General features: G+C 39.3%; 1 protein-coding gene across 3 annotated transcripts in view; it reads left to right on the top strand.

Annotated features, from left to right (window-relative positions):
• ZNF521 (zinc finger protein 521) overlaps positions 1–15,716 on the top strand; it is a 282,095-nt gene that overhangs the window by 156,756 nt on the left and 109,623 nt on the right. The gene's annotated exons all lie outside the window — the stretch shown is intronic.

The raw sequence follows: 15,716 nt of genomic DNA, 5'->3' as shown, positions 1-15,716 counted from the left end.
GATTGATTTTTTTATTACTATTATTAGGCCCGATAAGGCATTACCGCATTTCATTTTCTGCAAGGGCTAGTTTAGACTTCTGCTGAGGATTGTATATCTACTCCAGTCAAAACACAGGTGATTAACAAATTAAACTTCTAATCATTTTGGCGTTATTGAAAACTAACAGGAATGGTTAATGAACTGGATGTTAGCTTTCCATGGAGTTTTAGACAGGTTTTAATTTCAGAAGTTATTATGGTAATGGGACTGTTGTGTGTTGCTTAAGCATCTTTGTATCAAAATCTAAGTGGTGAGTTTTGGTGATAGAGAAACATAAATAACTTAAATTGTCGTAAACTAGTTTTATATGCATGGTTTCAACAGCCTGGAAATAATCATGATTGAAAAGATCATGTAAAGAAGTCAGTTGTCATTTTTTATTTCCCACCTAATTTTACATAGATCTTGTAGGTGGTTTGGGTAGAGATCTCTGAAGTCACTGTAGGCCAGTATTTGCATTAACCACATGGGCTAGGGCTAAAAGACTCATTTTTTCACTTATTCATAATGTCCCATTATCCCTTAATTCCTCTGGGGTTACTCCCTATGTTTTCTAATTTGATAAGCACTTAGTAATAACACTAAGAGTTTTACCAGCCAATTAAGCTTTATCAAGCAGATCTTTTTCTACCAGTACAATGAAAATTGCTATTTCTTTATACTGTTTTTGTTACTCGTTTGTGTTTTTATACTCCAAGAACTTTTTATTTCATGCTTACTTCGTGGTACTTTGTAATATCATAAATAACTGTCATATAATATTAAAAAGTCTAACTAGCCTCATGCTCTCTATTACCAAACTCTACGCCAGGGAAGAAAAGACAGCATTTTAGATCCTGAACTTGTTTTGGGGTAAACAGTTTTGTTATACACTAACTAGCAGGATTCTGGGCATAGTTGGGGGAAGGGTCGCTGTAACATTCACTACTGATCGCTAAACTAAAATCAACCCTAACAAAATTTCTCAGGATTTTGTAGATATTAATAAGGCTAAATTCAAAAGCATGTTGGAAAATTGATTCCTAGTTTTTTTTTATAGGACTTGCTTGATAATTCTCAAATGATGGGTCTCCAGGAGGGTTATTGCCTGCAAAAGACTAATTGAGTAATTGTGCAAAATTGAATGTACACATAACAGCTAAAATATTGATCCTTTATCTCTATGTTTTCTAGCTTTAGGTACTAATATTATTAGTGATTTTCTTATACATCAAACAGCATATTCTTAAATGTGACAGAATAACATTGACAACTTTATTGAGTGTTTAAAAGGTGGCAATCTGAGATTTTCAAATAATGTGGGGTTTTTTTCTGTTTCCTTCTATTTTGCATTACAAATACATAAACTTTCAAAACTATTTTTGGGGGAGGGTAGGGAATAGGTTTAAAAATTGAATTCTTCTTGCCAAAGGGTAAATGTTAATATTTTCCATCTCTTTATTTTTCAAGTAGAATTTGTTATTCACTGGTAGCAGTCATTCATAATTCCACTGCTCTGCTACAGTTTTACATGTGCTTCAGTGGAAACATTTCTTTGAAGCGCATGGAAAATGTAGTGGAACTTGGTGGTTCATGCTTCTGACTGGTTGTATTTAATATAAACTTACGTTGGGTTCTGGATTTATTATTTATCCCAAGACCCAGATAAACCAATCAAATATATTTTTTGCCTCAATATTAATGTTTTTGTGCATATGTATAATCTGAGTTGAATGTTGGGCATGAGAGGACTCTGTGATTTTCCGGTTTTAATATCATTTGTCCATAACATTCATTGGTTTGTACTGGTCCTTCTTGTAAAATTGCTTTATACCCTCCCCTTTGTGTTTGTCTTAAATTCCTTGCAGCGTTAGTGCTTTCCCAAGGCTTTTCTCTTCCACCTTATGGTGGATTAATACGGCAGTCAGTTCCTCTTGGGATCTGAGTGTTTAAAAATTCACCTTCCATCAGAGAAGCAAATTCACTCCTTTTCACAGAAGCCCTAGTTATTTAATATTCATGCTATTTTTAATAATAAAATGTGTAACTCTCTTGCACTTAAGGCCTAAACAAATGAATAGCATCCATTTAATTGTTCTGTCTGTGACCATGCATCCGGGTCCTTCAACTCCTTAGTGTTGTTAACATCTAGAGAGAGAGAGAGACTGTGGAACCGAAGGATGTCACAAAGGCTAAGATAGCCTTTTTTAAAATCCCAGTGTGATATTAGTCTTTCAGATGAGGCCGGCAGCATTATTTTGTTGGCTAAAATACCTCCATTGAGGGTAGGTATTTTTAGGTTGTGTATCTGTGTATGCTTTTTGTCTAATCGAAAAATAATCTCAACTAGGTATTTAGCAGGGAAGAGGGATTAGAGGCTATCTGAAATCCTCTTACTCTTTTTGTTGAGAGGGTATATGGTGTTTTTACAGATTTTGTTTTACATTTCAATCAGTCTGAAGGAAGGATTATGTCATTTGATGGAAAGCTAAGTCTGCATCTGACTCAGAGAGGTGTAACTTTAATCTCTTCTTTAACCAACTCATTTGCATTAGCTTCTGTGTAGCACACATTTTTTAAACGTTTTATCGTTGATGCCACTACAGTTGTCCCATTTTCCCCTTTGCTCCCCTCTACCCAGCCTGCCCTGCACTTCCACAGTCAACCCCCATGTTGTTGTCTGTGTCCATGGGTAAGATCAGGTGTAGCACAGATGCTTTAATGCAAGTTCAGTGTCAGCCAACCTCTTCACTTCTTCCTGGATGTGCAGGTCTTAGGCTGTTGGGACGCTTGGGAGAGGAAAACCATCAGTGTTTCTATCCAGTCCACAGTGGACACACTCTGCTGAAGTGACGTTTTGCAGCTAGGTGTGGACACAGAGTGCAAGTTGCGGGAATAATTACTCAACAAAAATGCATCAGGGATTTGGCTTACGTCTATTAAGGAGAAAAAGAAAACCTCGCTCTTCACCACATTTTGACACAGTTTCAATAAGAAATTAGACAAGTGACTGTGTAGGGGCTTCTTTCCTTCTTTACACACACACACATACATACACACGAGCTACAAAACATTTTCACAGCTTTCCTGGGGAAAAGGGTTCCCTCTTTCAAAATCTGAACAGATGAGAAAATTTTCCTTGTCTTCCTTTGTTCCTTCTACGTAGTTTATGTTGGCTTTTGACCTGAGACTACAGAAAAGAAGCCTTTGTGTATTATGTCCTTTGATTCATTATTCACCCATCTTTTTCTATCAGCATAGTAAATATTTATTGTTATTTTCTTCTTTGAGGCTTTTGTGGTTATTATTATTCGCTATGCTTTAGCACAGATAGAGATGAAACCAGAGAATTTAAATGTGTTTAACCCAGCAAAGGGATTGCCTCATATAAAATTATGAGGCTCAACAGCAGTAGAGTAAATTTGTAAGTGCTCAGAATAAAGGGCTGTTAGGCATGCGATAATATAAAGAGATGACATTGCCAAGAACTATTTATGAGAAGCTTAATTTTTTCACTCTGATAATTCTTGACCAATAATTACCAGCCTCTAATTATCTATTTTAGTTAGAAAGAAATTTTGATCACTACAGAGGTTGGCATTGCAACCAGTGCATAAATCCCCAAAGAAACAAATGTGTTCCAAACAGCCGCAAACAACTGTCTCATGAAACATAGTGAGCAAATTGCAAGCGGCCGGTGGTAGACAACCAGCAGTACACTCGCCATCGAAGGCCAGTCTGCTCGACAAAGAAATGAGCAAAGGGGAGAAATGCCATTATCCTTGGAACTGATTGCTGCAGTCATGGGCTTGGGAGAACAAGTGGTCGGGCATAGCTGTGGTCATTTCTGGGCCTCCCTTTCACAGTTCTTGGATGGAGCCTATGAGGGGAATGGCTACAAACCATTTCCCTCACAATTATTTTTAAAAAGTGACTTAGCAATTATTACTTAATGTGTTATATGTTTATATTTTTCATCTGATCAAAAAGACTCCAGTTGTATCTAAAGTGGCAGAGTAGTTTGTGTTGTGAAAAAAATAGGGAAATCCAGAAATAGCCACTAATAAACATGTCCCAGATGGACCCAGGGTAATGCTTAGGGCATTTGGGAGAAGCAAATATATTTATCTCTTAGAAAAGCAAAACTAGAATTTAGGACAATAAATGACAGCAAGTATGAAAACACTGATGTGAAGATATTGACTATTGTTATTCAAATCTCTAATACTCAATGTTTTATAGATAGTTTAAATTTTAAAAGACCGTGAGAAGATTTAAGTCTTCTGCAGTGCACGTGAGAAGATGTGTGCCGTGTATGTTATGTTACACATGGTATCTCTCACTATGTGCCCTGTGTGTTATGTTATACATGATATGTATCACTAATGCCAAGATCAAAAGAATGCATTAATCAGTTTTGTGCCAAGTGGTGAATTTTAGTCTGTTTTTTTGTGGCAAGTGACATTTATACATTCTGCAATTTGCTTGATGCCTAAGGTCACAAATGGCATTCTTTTTCTTCCATTTCTTTAGTGGATAGTGTGCTGTGTGACTAATCTTCATTATAGTTTTGTGACATTCAGTATCACCTCTGAAACATTTCAGCTTGAGTGCTCTTGCTTTAGCATAGACTAAAAGCAATATTTCAGGTCTATAGTGGTTTTAGATTTTATATGTCTTAAGGGAAAATATCCAAAGGTATGGATCTCTGCATAAGAAGATAGAGGGCCATGTTGCCCTTTAAACTCTCAGTGTTCATTGGCTGTTCAAAAAAAAGGATAGAAATGAATCTACAATAATGCATATATGTGTGGGTATGTATGTATGTATATACCTGCACTATCCTAAGAAGCTCAAAGTCATTAGGTTCTTGGGACTTTACATTAATTCTAAACGAGAACACTACTGAATTTTGAAGGGGGGTCAGTCATCTTTATTTGATTGTTTATAAAATTCAGGGAATGAAGAAACAAGCATTTGGTGTTAAATATGATGAAATACCGGCTTATTTCATCAAGAGCTGGATTTAAAAAGATGAACTCTGGGCAGTTTAATGGTAACAGAAAGCTACCCTCATGTGAGCAATGCTGGCTTATTTGAAAAGCCCATAAAGGGTTTCTACATGGACCATACAAAAGGGATACTTTCTCTTTAATAGCCATCTGTACAGGAGAGATGAGAAGTGGGCCAGGTCATCTCTCCTCAGCTGTCATGATATTAACGTAGGTAATGGAGCAAGCTCGGCGTTCTGCTGGGTGTTGTTTTTCATAGATGTTCATCGATTTACACAGATAATTCTATTTATTTCTTAGAGTTGGTCCAAGTGAACCAGGCAGAATAACAAAACACCAAAGCATTTCAAATGACTTTATCTTTGTTTGTAACGTAACTTTTGTCTAAAAAATGGTGTCGCACCTACTGTGCAGATGGCTGCATGATTTGTAAACCAGCCAAAACATTTAAACAAATGTGTGATCTGGGGATAGATTAAATAAAGGATAAAATGGAGTGTGGGCCACAAATTCTAATAATCAGATGATTTTAAGTTGTGTGCAGTGTGGAGCGATGGTCACGGGGATAGTAGGGAAAGCCTGCCAATGACAGCAAGGTGCCTTATAGATCTCGGGACGGAGCCAGGGGCCCGGTAGGCCTCAGTTTGAGAACCGCACATTTGCTGTACAGCTGGCAGCTCTGTATGGGGACATCAGATAAAACTTATGTAAAATGAAGTGTTATTGCTTAGTATGAAATTGTTCAGAGAGGGAATTCGCAGACAGTAACTGAAAGCAGAATTCATGGTACCAATGAAGCAGACTGTAAATATGAAGAGGGTTTAATTATCTGCGCAATTTAACGAAAATTCAAGATGTGTTCAGAAAGGACACACAGAGGCGTAAACAGAACACAGCTACGCTGTGCTCCACACCGAGTGCAGAGCGGGGGGGCCCCAGGAACTCAGCACTGCCCCTCTCTGATCAGCCTTCCTAAGGACAAAGACCATTGAAAAGAAAAGAAAAGAAAAAAACAACTTCATTTAAAAAAATCATCTTTTTGGAATGAGACAGTTTTCAAGAGCTCCTTTTGCTTATTTGCAGTCCTATTTCTTAAACAGCTTTTAAAGAAAATGTTTGAGCCTATCTCTTTATGTTAACAGTGTTAAGCTACTAAAAGACACATCAGAATGTTTATCCTTGTTTTGTCTCTTAGCCTGCATCTAACGGCTTTGATTCACAGGAATAAAAAATACTGGCAGCGAGTGGAGTTTCTCATTTACAAGCCCCTAACATAGCGTCTTAACACGTTTCTTGTGATGTTGATTTTCTGTGAGACGGAATGTGCTGACCGAGCCCAGAGTCAGACTGGAGTTGCAGTTTCTCATTACCTTCTAGAGCACACCGCCTGTACAGGGGCCTCAGAAGAATGTGGCACCGGAGCGAACGCCTGGTGCCAGCCTTCCTTCCTAGGCTCCGTACAGAGACACGGGGAGGAAAATCTGTGCCAGATGGACGATTCCCTGTGACTGGCTGAGACGCGATGGTGGGGCTTCTGGCTCTCATTTTGTCCTCACCTTTGACTTGCTGGAGAAAGTGCCACGACCATATCTGTTTTTCAGTCACGGTTTGATATGTTTATTATCAATTGTGGATATATCTTTCTGATTGAAGTTTGGAAATCATTTCTGAATGGAGGACTAAAAAAGTCATCAGCAACAGATAAGAATACAGATTCCTGCACGCACACACCCAGGCACACATGTGCATCGGGATCCGCTTTTTTACAGGATCAGTTCACACACGAATGGAGAAGAGGTCTCTCCTGACCTATTTCCATAGGTTCTTTCCTGGTTTCAGGGCCATTAATAGCAGTAAACAAAGGAAAGGGAGCCAGTATGGAGAGTGGGTGTCGAACTTCAGCTGCTCGCATTGTTGCATTTGGTGAGCTGACGGGGTTTCGTAGGTCACCTTTAGAATTATGCCTATGACAGCAGTAGCTACCTGCCAAGATTGCGAGGTACCGCACAGCTCTCAGGATGGCGCCTGTGGCCCGGTAGGCCTCGGTTGGAGGGTGCACATTTGCTGTACAGCTGGCAGCTCTGTATGGGGCAGCCGTGCGGGCTGTTAGGGAGCTGGAAAGGAGACAAGCATGAAATTTCTTCTAACCCCAACTCTGTTTTTCTATACTGTTGGCTGCTTCTCAGTTCCTTGACAAAAAAAAACCAATCAGGCACCCTTTAATCTGCCTGTGATTACCAGTGGTATAAAAAGAGAAGCATAATGAGGAAAAATGCCTCGTTTTGTTGCCTTCAAAAGCCAACAAATTGGAGTTAACTTGACAGGAAGTGGCTTAATAATTAGATTATTTATTTATTCCTGACACATATCCCCCTGTTACTAGTCTCAGGAGACCCTGCGGATGGTACGATTTTCAAGCTGCCATTACTTCGCTGTCTTCTGTGAACAAAGAAGCTACTGTCTATCAGTCAATTAAATGCACTCTTTAAGCAGAGGCTGCGAAGTCCTCAGTGGAGGGAGCCCTGGGACGCTGTGGCTGATGATTCCTTTCTCTGTACTGTACATCACACTCTCAACTGCAGTCCCCACAGAGACGGAATAAAGTCATGCATTAAAATATCACTTGTTGATTTGTTTGCTAATGAAGAGCCATTGAAATGTTTGTGTATTTCTGTGGCAAAATTGTTGATAAAAGGGCCTACTTGCCTGCATATCTTAGTTCATCTGCCGTGAGTGCTTATTTAAGAATTATTAAAATTAAAATCAACAAACAACTGAATAAAAAAAACAGAACTGAGATAACAGGAGTTTTCTTACTATTTTCATCAGATTAGGTGACTAAAAGCAGGAAAATAGAGAGATGGTGTCATTTTAATTCCTTGCTTACATTGTATTAGTCGAGACAATTTGTTTCCTCAGACATAAAAATGCAAGTCTTTTTCTGAGTATCGGGGACGTATACCTTTTAAGCATTGAAAGATACTAGAATCCCTTTGTGAGAATAGTATAGTTAGAAATTTTATTTTTTTCCGTTAAGATGAACATTCTCATAGCAGTTTCTGGTTTCTGTAATTTGGTGAATATGCCCAGAAGTTTTTCTCAGGAGCTTAGAAGGGATTTTTACAACCAAACTAATGGAAGATCTATGTGTGTCAGACACAGTCTCTCAACCACGTGGACTGCATGGACATGTGACTTCCTTCTCCGCATGCTTCTTTTCCAGCTCTCCTTTTTGTTTTGTTTTTTTTAGTGGTATCTTTTCAATGTTTTTAGCCCTTAATGTATTCACCAACTTCTTACTGCTTACTGTTTACTATGTACAAAGCATGTTTTTGTCAGACTTCTCTGCCTCCCATTTGGTTTTGTATCAGAAGAGCATATCTGTTGTTACGTCGGGGGTCTAAATGTCTAGGCTGAAAATCTCCTATGATATTATGGTGAAATGTGCTCTGGCGAAATATTTACTCAGGGCTCTGCTGTTTAAAGGGATAGATTGAGAATTTCAAGCAAGACCACTGAATATTGGAAAGTGCACCCTGTTCTCCCTTCAGACTTTGGAAACTAGTAATCAAGGCTTTAACTATACTTTCGTGATTACCTGACAGCAGGCTGTAAAGAATTAATTCAAGGCATCTTCAGATGGCCATGTTCCTTATTTCTTTAATTTTTAAAAATGTATTGATTTGAGAGAAAGACAGGGGGCATGGAGGGACGGGGGAGAGGAAGAGAGAAAGAGAAAGAAACATGAATTTGTCGTCCTACTTTATATTGATGCATTCATTGGTTGATTTTTGTATGTGCCCTGACTTTGTATGTGATTTTTGTATGTGGGCTCGAACCCACAACCTTGGTGTAGTGGGATGACACTCTAACCAACTGAGCTCCCCAGCCAGGGCCCACATTCCTTATTTCTAGCTTGTTATTCCAAGTCATTTCGTTAGAAAAAGCTCAGCTACTCGGAGGTGTTCTGTAATAGAAAATGAATTTGAAACACTTTCATTAATTGGTGATTAATATATTTCAGGATTAGTTTAAGCAGGGCCCTACCTCCTGCCCAGTCAAGTATGTTCTGGTTAATATCCAATTATCTGCACCTTCGTAGTTATTATGTCTTAATATTTCGGATATGATAACCAGAAACTTGAGAGTAATGCTAATGAGGAGCATAGAGCAAGAATTAACCAATGACATACTCAATGATCCTTGGTGAAGAAAGAATCTCTTTTTTCCCCTTAACACAGTGCTTTAGCATCTTCCAGGCACTGACTGAACAGTAAGACCTCTGGCTACAGCAGGCAAGAATCAGAAAATTAATCATTTTCTCTTTTAAATAATTGTAACCTGAATGTGCAATGTTCCAGTTCACCTCAAAACATTCAGCTCACTTTATGGAAAAGAACAATAAGAATCCAAGAGCCAGTCTATATTTTCCAAACAGGAAACATCATTTTCTTTATCTCTTCCTTTGAACAGAGCCACAAGTTGTTAACCTCTTCAGAGGGTACTTTAACTCACATAATTTGAGGTGCCTTTACTAGTTCGTGAAGGAAACACATTTTTCTCTGCTACCTTTTATCCTCTTCCCCACAAACCCATCACCATGCTGTATTCATGTTGCGTTTCTTTGTTTAATACATTTTTGCAGGTAATGTTAGTTTTGAACCGTCTGACTGGGCTCCCCTGGCGGTGGCTGCGAGGGTGGCCCGTGCCGCCCCAAACCACGCGTGCACTTTGTCCATTACCCTGTTATATGCTGCGCTGTGTTGTAATGAAGCCACGTCAGTAAATTGCAGCGAAGGGTGATTGTTGCACGGGGACGACTGCTACACCTTGGGGCCCATTTGCACCAGATTATTCTTTTTATTGTTATTATCACTTCCCATCTCCTTTACTCTCCTGCTGCCAAACTTGCTGTTGGCCACTTCCAGCACAGAGGGGATCTTGAGGACCTTGCAGGCATCATTGTTTTCTCTTAGGCACACACCAGTCACCGTTCATTTCCCAGCCCAGATATCCTGGTGGTTCTGTGGGTCTTTACCGATGCTGTTCTACTCTGTCCACTTCATGTCTAAAGTTCCTTATCTTTATCTTCTGAAAAGAGCAAAGGTATTGTGAATAAAAGTAGACTGATTTCTCCTTCAGTGTTTCATGTAGATGCTAGGAATTATACTCAGGATGTTCAACTGATTTTTGTCCCTTCCCCAAAAGGTTTAGTAATTTACAGAAGGGACTTCGATGGGATTACTGTTTAAGGAAAAGATTTGTATTTTCAATATCTTCATGGGTTTCATTAAAACATAAAGTCATTATGCATATTGTATATATTAGTAATTTCTCTTAACAAAGTAGCCAATTTCCTGCCCCAAACCAACTTCTGTCACCCAATAACTAATAAAAAATAGTGTGAATTTAAGGCAGAGACCTTACGTTCTTATTGAACAGAGTCGTGAATGAGGGTTAATGGAGGGATAATTATATGTGAATTTTGCGTGACTGTTAATCCTTTTGTATTACAATTTTAGCGCCTGTGCCCATTTGTTTTCCGAGTGGTTAGTGCAGCTGTTGTTGTTTCCTTTTCTTAGCCTGGGCTACGGGGCAGCATTCAAACTAAAATCTAGAACTAGAGCTGACACGCCTTCAATTGAACCATCAAGTCTTTTAAAACTGCTTGGCCAGTGACGCCAGTCCCGTGCTCTCCGACCGTACACACTTCCGACTATGGGCCAAAGAACATTGATTTTTAGCTGTCATTTCTAGTGCATGTGCTGTAGAACTGAAATTTAAACCTTAATCCACTCAGTAATGCAATTAATTTTTAATGTGCAGTAATACTAATTGAAATAGCCCGAATTTAGCAGGTCACCACAAGACATTTTCAAGAGCGAGAGGCTCCACTGAGAACCGAGAGGACAGATCATCCCTGTTACAGTGTTTCCAGGGCACATGCTCACTCTGCCAGGGAGGCTTCTTTAAATTAGACCACAGTATAGCTCTCTGTGAGTAGAAAAATCTTTCCAGAGAGAATTTCTACTTTCTGCCCCCTGGAATAGGCTAACATTTTTCTGACTTCACAATAAAATTGTCTTAGTTAAAAGTATCTTAATATAGCATATGCAAGAGTTATCTCAAGCTATTATTTTTAAAAAGCAATCATACGTAGTTGCAAATGAAGTCACTGGCCAACAATGTGATGGTCGAAAACAACAGTCGTAGTGGTTGATCTCGGTATATGAGATGTATTTGAGGTACTATTTCCAGATTTGAGAAATGTCTGTAGCTTATCGTTTGTCTGTCAATCTGTTGTCTTATTTTGGTGTGTGTATATTCCTGTGAACCAAAAATACACCCTACTTTCTTTTACTTGAAACTGTGTACCTTTAGCTTTTGAATACCATTTCAAAATGACCTTTTAAATGTTTTGCAAGGTCTTTTTTCTAGCCAGAGTAAAGCAAATTTTGCACAGTAAAACCAAATAGGTTCCCAGGCATTTTTACACTGAAAAGGTTCTCTATGCACATTTATTTGCTAGTAAATGAGGGCTTTTTAAAATGCATCAGTTCTACTGATAAATGGGTTTGGGGAGTGTTCAAAATGAGCACCAGCATTAAGGTAAAAAAAGAAAAGGAAGCACTGTATATCATGCTTTCGTGGCTCTTGCATTATAGTATTTAAGAAGCCGATGGTGCTCTTAAATATTTAGTAAAAGTTCCCTCATAACCCTGCCATCTATTAAAGCAGGATTTGAAGACATTTTTGCGGCCCATAAGTACACGTGATGGTAGAGAACTTGAAGCAGTTGTACCATGGTGTATTTTCTCAATGACGTGTGGGGTAACGTGGTACAGATGAGTGCAGCAGATTCACACCTGCAAAACAACTAAATCAATTCACACTCTTTGGATTAAGGGTCCAAACTGGCTTTCATTTTGCCACTGTTAAGTCAAAGTGCTGTTGGGATTATTTATATAGAGTACTAAAATGACATTATAACAGGTTTTTAAAAATATATTGTCATTATTTTAAGCCTTCCTAACGTCAGTTAAGCTTTAAAATAGACATTTTTCTCTTTTTCATTGAATAGAGAGAAAGGGAAAAAAAGAGGTAAGGGAAAATCAATTTATAGTCCATTTAGAACATATTGTCATAGCAAATTGGGATATTGTAGGTTAAACCCTTTGAGCACCTGTGTCGGGTGTGCGATGACAAATAACTGAATAGTAGACATCGTTGCACACCCCAGTGTGATGCATAATAGATTATTGGTTTCTTCCATGTAATATTTGATTGTTATTATCTAAATAACAATAACTGTTCTTTTAATCTGGAATGAAAATTGGTTTCTAGGAACCTTATGTGAAATCTTGCCAGTAAATATGATGCTGACCTCATGTTGGTGGGTTACAATGCACATTTAAACTTTTCAGGGCTTAATAGTATTAGTAGTTTTGAAGGTGTAAAGATAAAGGCCTGTAGCTTGTTCAGATTTATATGTAATGTGTTTGGTTCTTCCAGGAGCCTGTTTGCTTGCTTCTAATTTTCATCCTGTTTTATATGCAGCCAGTGACCACAGTGTTCGTTCCAACTGCACAGAGACACATCTCATCTGTGAAACACGGCTTAGTGCTCTTATTTGCTATTTGCATTCTCCCAAGAAGAAACATAGAATTCATATGATGGGGCAAATATATTTTGTTTTGAAATTATGCATATCAGAAATGCCTTCTCATCAAGAATTTTGTGATGAGGGATGGATAAAGGAGCGAGCTGTAAATGCACGTGAAGCAGAAGAGAAGGGAAGTGGTGCAGGGTTCACACGTAGGTGTGTTAATATGCAGTGCTTGATGTGCGTTGACCTCAGGTTACAGGAGTAGAAAATCCCATTTTCCAGCTTGTTTCAAATGTAGTAAAAATGCTGCTTCAGTTGCTTTATGCTACTCACATTGGGAAAGGTGCTTATACTGTGATAATTATCATCAAGGAATATTAATGCGTTCAGCATTTGTAACCCAAAAACTCATTATAGCTTAAGCTGTGCATCATCTGTGAAGAGAGAACTTTGCCAGAATTCGCTCTTCACAGGGGTTGCCTCCTGCTTGCTGCAGAGTGGTCAGGGTACTGCAAGAGGTCACTTGGGCTATTTTTGAAAGCTGAAGTTTTGCAATTTTTGAATCACTACCTTCTGTCTACAGAGCTTATCATCCTTGCCTCAAAATGTCCTCCTTCTGATGGAATGCACAGTGAAGTGCAAATAATCATAAGAAATAAGAAGTAACTGGGTCTTCTTATGCAGAGTCCAAAAGGGTCGGCACATGTGTTCCGCACCACGATAACTGAAGTATTGGTGTCTTTTCTTCTGTCACCGAGCAGAGGGATTCATTTACACCAGTTGCCTTAATGCAGGTGCCCTTGGGTTTCAGATAGAAATGCCCCCACTGGGGCTCCACTTCAGAGCCCTCTGGCTGGAGATTGTGTAAACAAGACTGCAGGGTCAGCCTTCCGTTTTCGGCAGCAGTGCCCTTAATTAGTCCGTGACAGTCTTTCACATGATCCTGCACTGTTCCGGGGATCAGGCCTCACACGTCTAAGACTTCTATCTGAGGCACAGATAGATATTTTTGTCTGTTTGTGTAAAATCATCCCCCGGGGGGATATTGACATGAGGGGGATGGAGAATTTCTGGGTGTGTCCAGAGTCCATTTTAAATTGTAAGTGCTTAGTTTCGTAAGACTATTGCGCCTTTCCCTGAGGTGTGCAGCTTGTTGAAAAGGAGCTGTATGCTTGTGGTATTTTTATGTGATTAAATCCCATTATTTTTCTCCCACTAATCTATCGCTTGTCTTTTCCCATAAGTAACATTGCTCTGTGCTGCGTGTTATAGTTTGCGTCAGGCCAGGCAGAGAGCACTAGCATTCAGTTCTATCAGGCTGTCTGGCTTTGCAGGACAGCTGTGTTTCTGGGGTCAAATTGTGAACCTGCCCTTGCTCCTGGGAGGACTAGAAAAATACGTTTCATAACTTCCCATAGACCTACGCGGCGAGTAAGAAGGGAAACCGTGAAGCCCATAGGCTCAGTTTAGATGAGCTGTGAGGCCAGAATTCATCAAGCAGGAAAGCTTGCTGTTGTTTGGGAAGCTCCCTTGCTGGGAGGGGTTGGGTGCCCAGTAGGTCATCGCTGAGGACACTGAGGGACGGGGTAATCATTCATATAGCCCAGCAGGCACGGGCACAGGTTGATAATGTGGAGTAGACTTGCTGCGATAGAAACTTACCTGTTAAAGTTACTTACACGAAGGATGACTGATAGAACAGCAGATTCATTGTAGATATTGTGGGCTTGTTCCACTGGAAGCAATTTGTTTTTTTAGCTGCTGTTTGTTCTGGGTTTTGAATGGAACAGAACCTTTCTTTCATGCAGTGGAACAGGAACGCCACACAACAGATGAGCGTCCTGAACCAGGAACATATTCTCAATGGTGCTGGGGGGATGCTGACAGTGGAGAGACACAGTGGTGGCCGGTCTTCTGTGAGGATGCAAACTTAATAATCTTTATGAATGTTCAGTAACTCATAACTCCACTTCCTCATCGAAAGGAGCATTATGAAAAGATTGTTTCTAAGCCCTTCAGACAGTCCCCACACCCGTGATGGATGCCATCCTTTTTACCTTGAGGCAGTGGAAAAGAATGTGTTCTTTTGCAAGAAATAAAAGTGTACCCTTTAGAAGGAGCAAATTGCATTTTCGTGTGTAAGTTCACTATTTGCACTTGATGCAATGAGATCCAAATGTGAAGAATTGCGTTTGACATTTTTTCTCTGTCTCCTGCATCATAGGATTGCTGCGTCCCTGTGGCGTGGGACAAGTGTGATGCGAAAGCCTGGAAATAGTATAAAGTGCATTCTGTGTCCAGGATGTTTTGATAACTAACTTCTTTAATTATTGAAAAAATTTAAGTGGTCTTAGTAATGATACGTTTGTTAAAATTGTGTGCGAGTGTGTGTTTTTGAAGAAAAATTTAACAATCTTCCAAGTCTTACGGGTTTGTTTACTTCTAAATGAACAGGCAAATTTAACTTTCTTTAAAGGCTGTTTTATCTAGTCTAGCTCTTGAACTATCACATGTTATGTTATAAACTGAACTTTTAAGTACATACATTTCAAAGTTCTTAAATTGTAGGGCTGCTTTCTGAAGTCACATTCACTTTTTCTGTCAGCGACTGTGGATGGGTTCCTAATTTTTAGTGGCCTTCCTTTAAAGGCAATTTTTGTTTTTGTGGATTTAAGTTTCTCCCTGTGTATGTGTGTGTACACACCCGCACGTGTGTCTTTGTGCAGACATGTACTGTGTGTCAGCCTTTCTGACCAAAGACTAACTGGTGCACCGACCGCTCCCTGGTTTGTGTTTGACGTGTTTCCTGCAGCTCAGAAAGATGGTCTAAAAGTGAAGTAAAATCATGGAGCTTAGATTGTAGTCGGATGTCTGTAAGAGAGATATTGGAAAAGGATGTTTTTTGGCTTGGCTCCCTTTCTAGATGTAATTGCTGCTTCATTAGGACTTGGAAGAGTTTCCTGTGGTTAAATTTAATCAAATGGCTCAGAATAACAAACTTGTACACTCAGAATTCCATGACAGCTCTGTACACGAAACATGATTTTTCTAAAATTGAAAACACATACACACACAGA

Source organism: Sturnira hondurensis, unplaced genomic scaffold, assembly GCF_014824575.4.
Source record: "Sturnira hondurensis isolate 20B ecotype Veracruz unplaced genomic scaffold, ASM1482457v3 Scaffold0001872, whole genome shotgun sequence".
NCBI lineage: Eukaryota > Metazoa > Chordata > Mammalia > Chiroptera > Phyllostomidae > Sturnira > Sturnira hondurensis.
The sequence above is the reverse complement of the archived record's forward strand: the minus strand, read 5'-3'. Positions and strand labels throughout refer to the sequence as shown.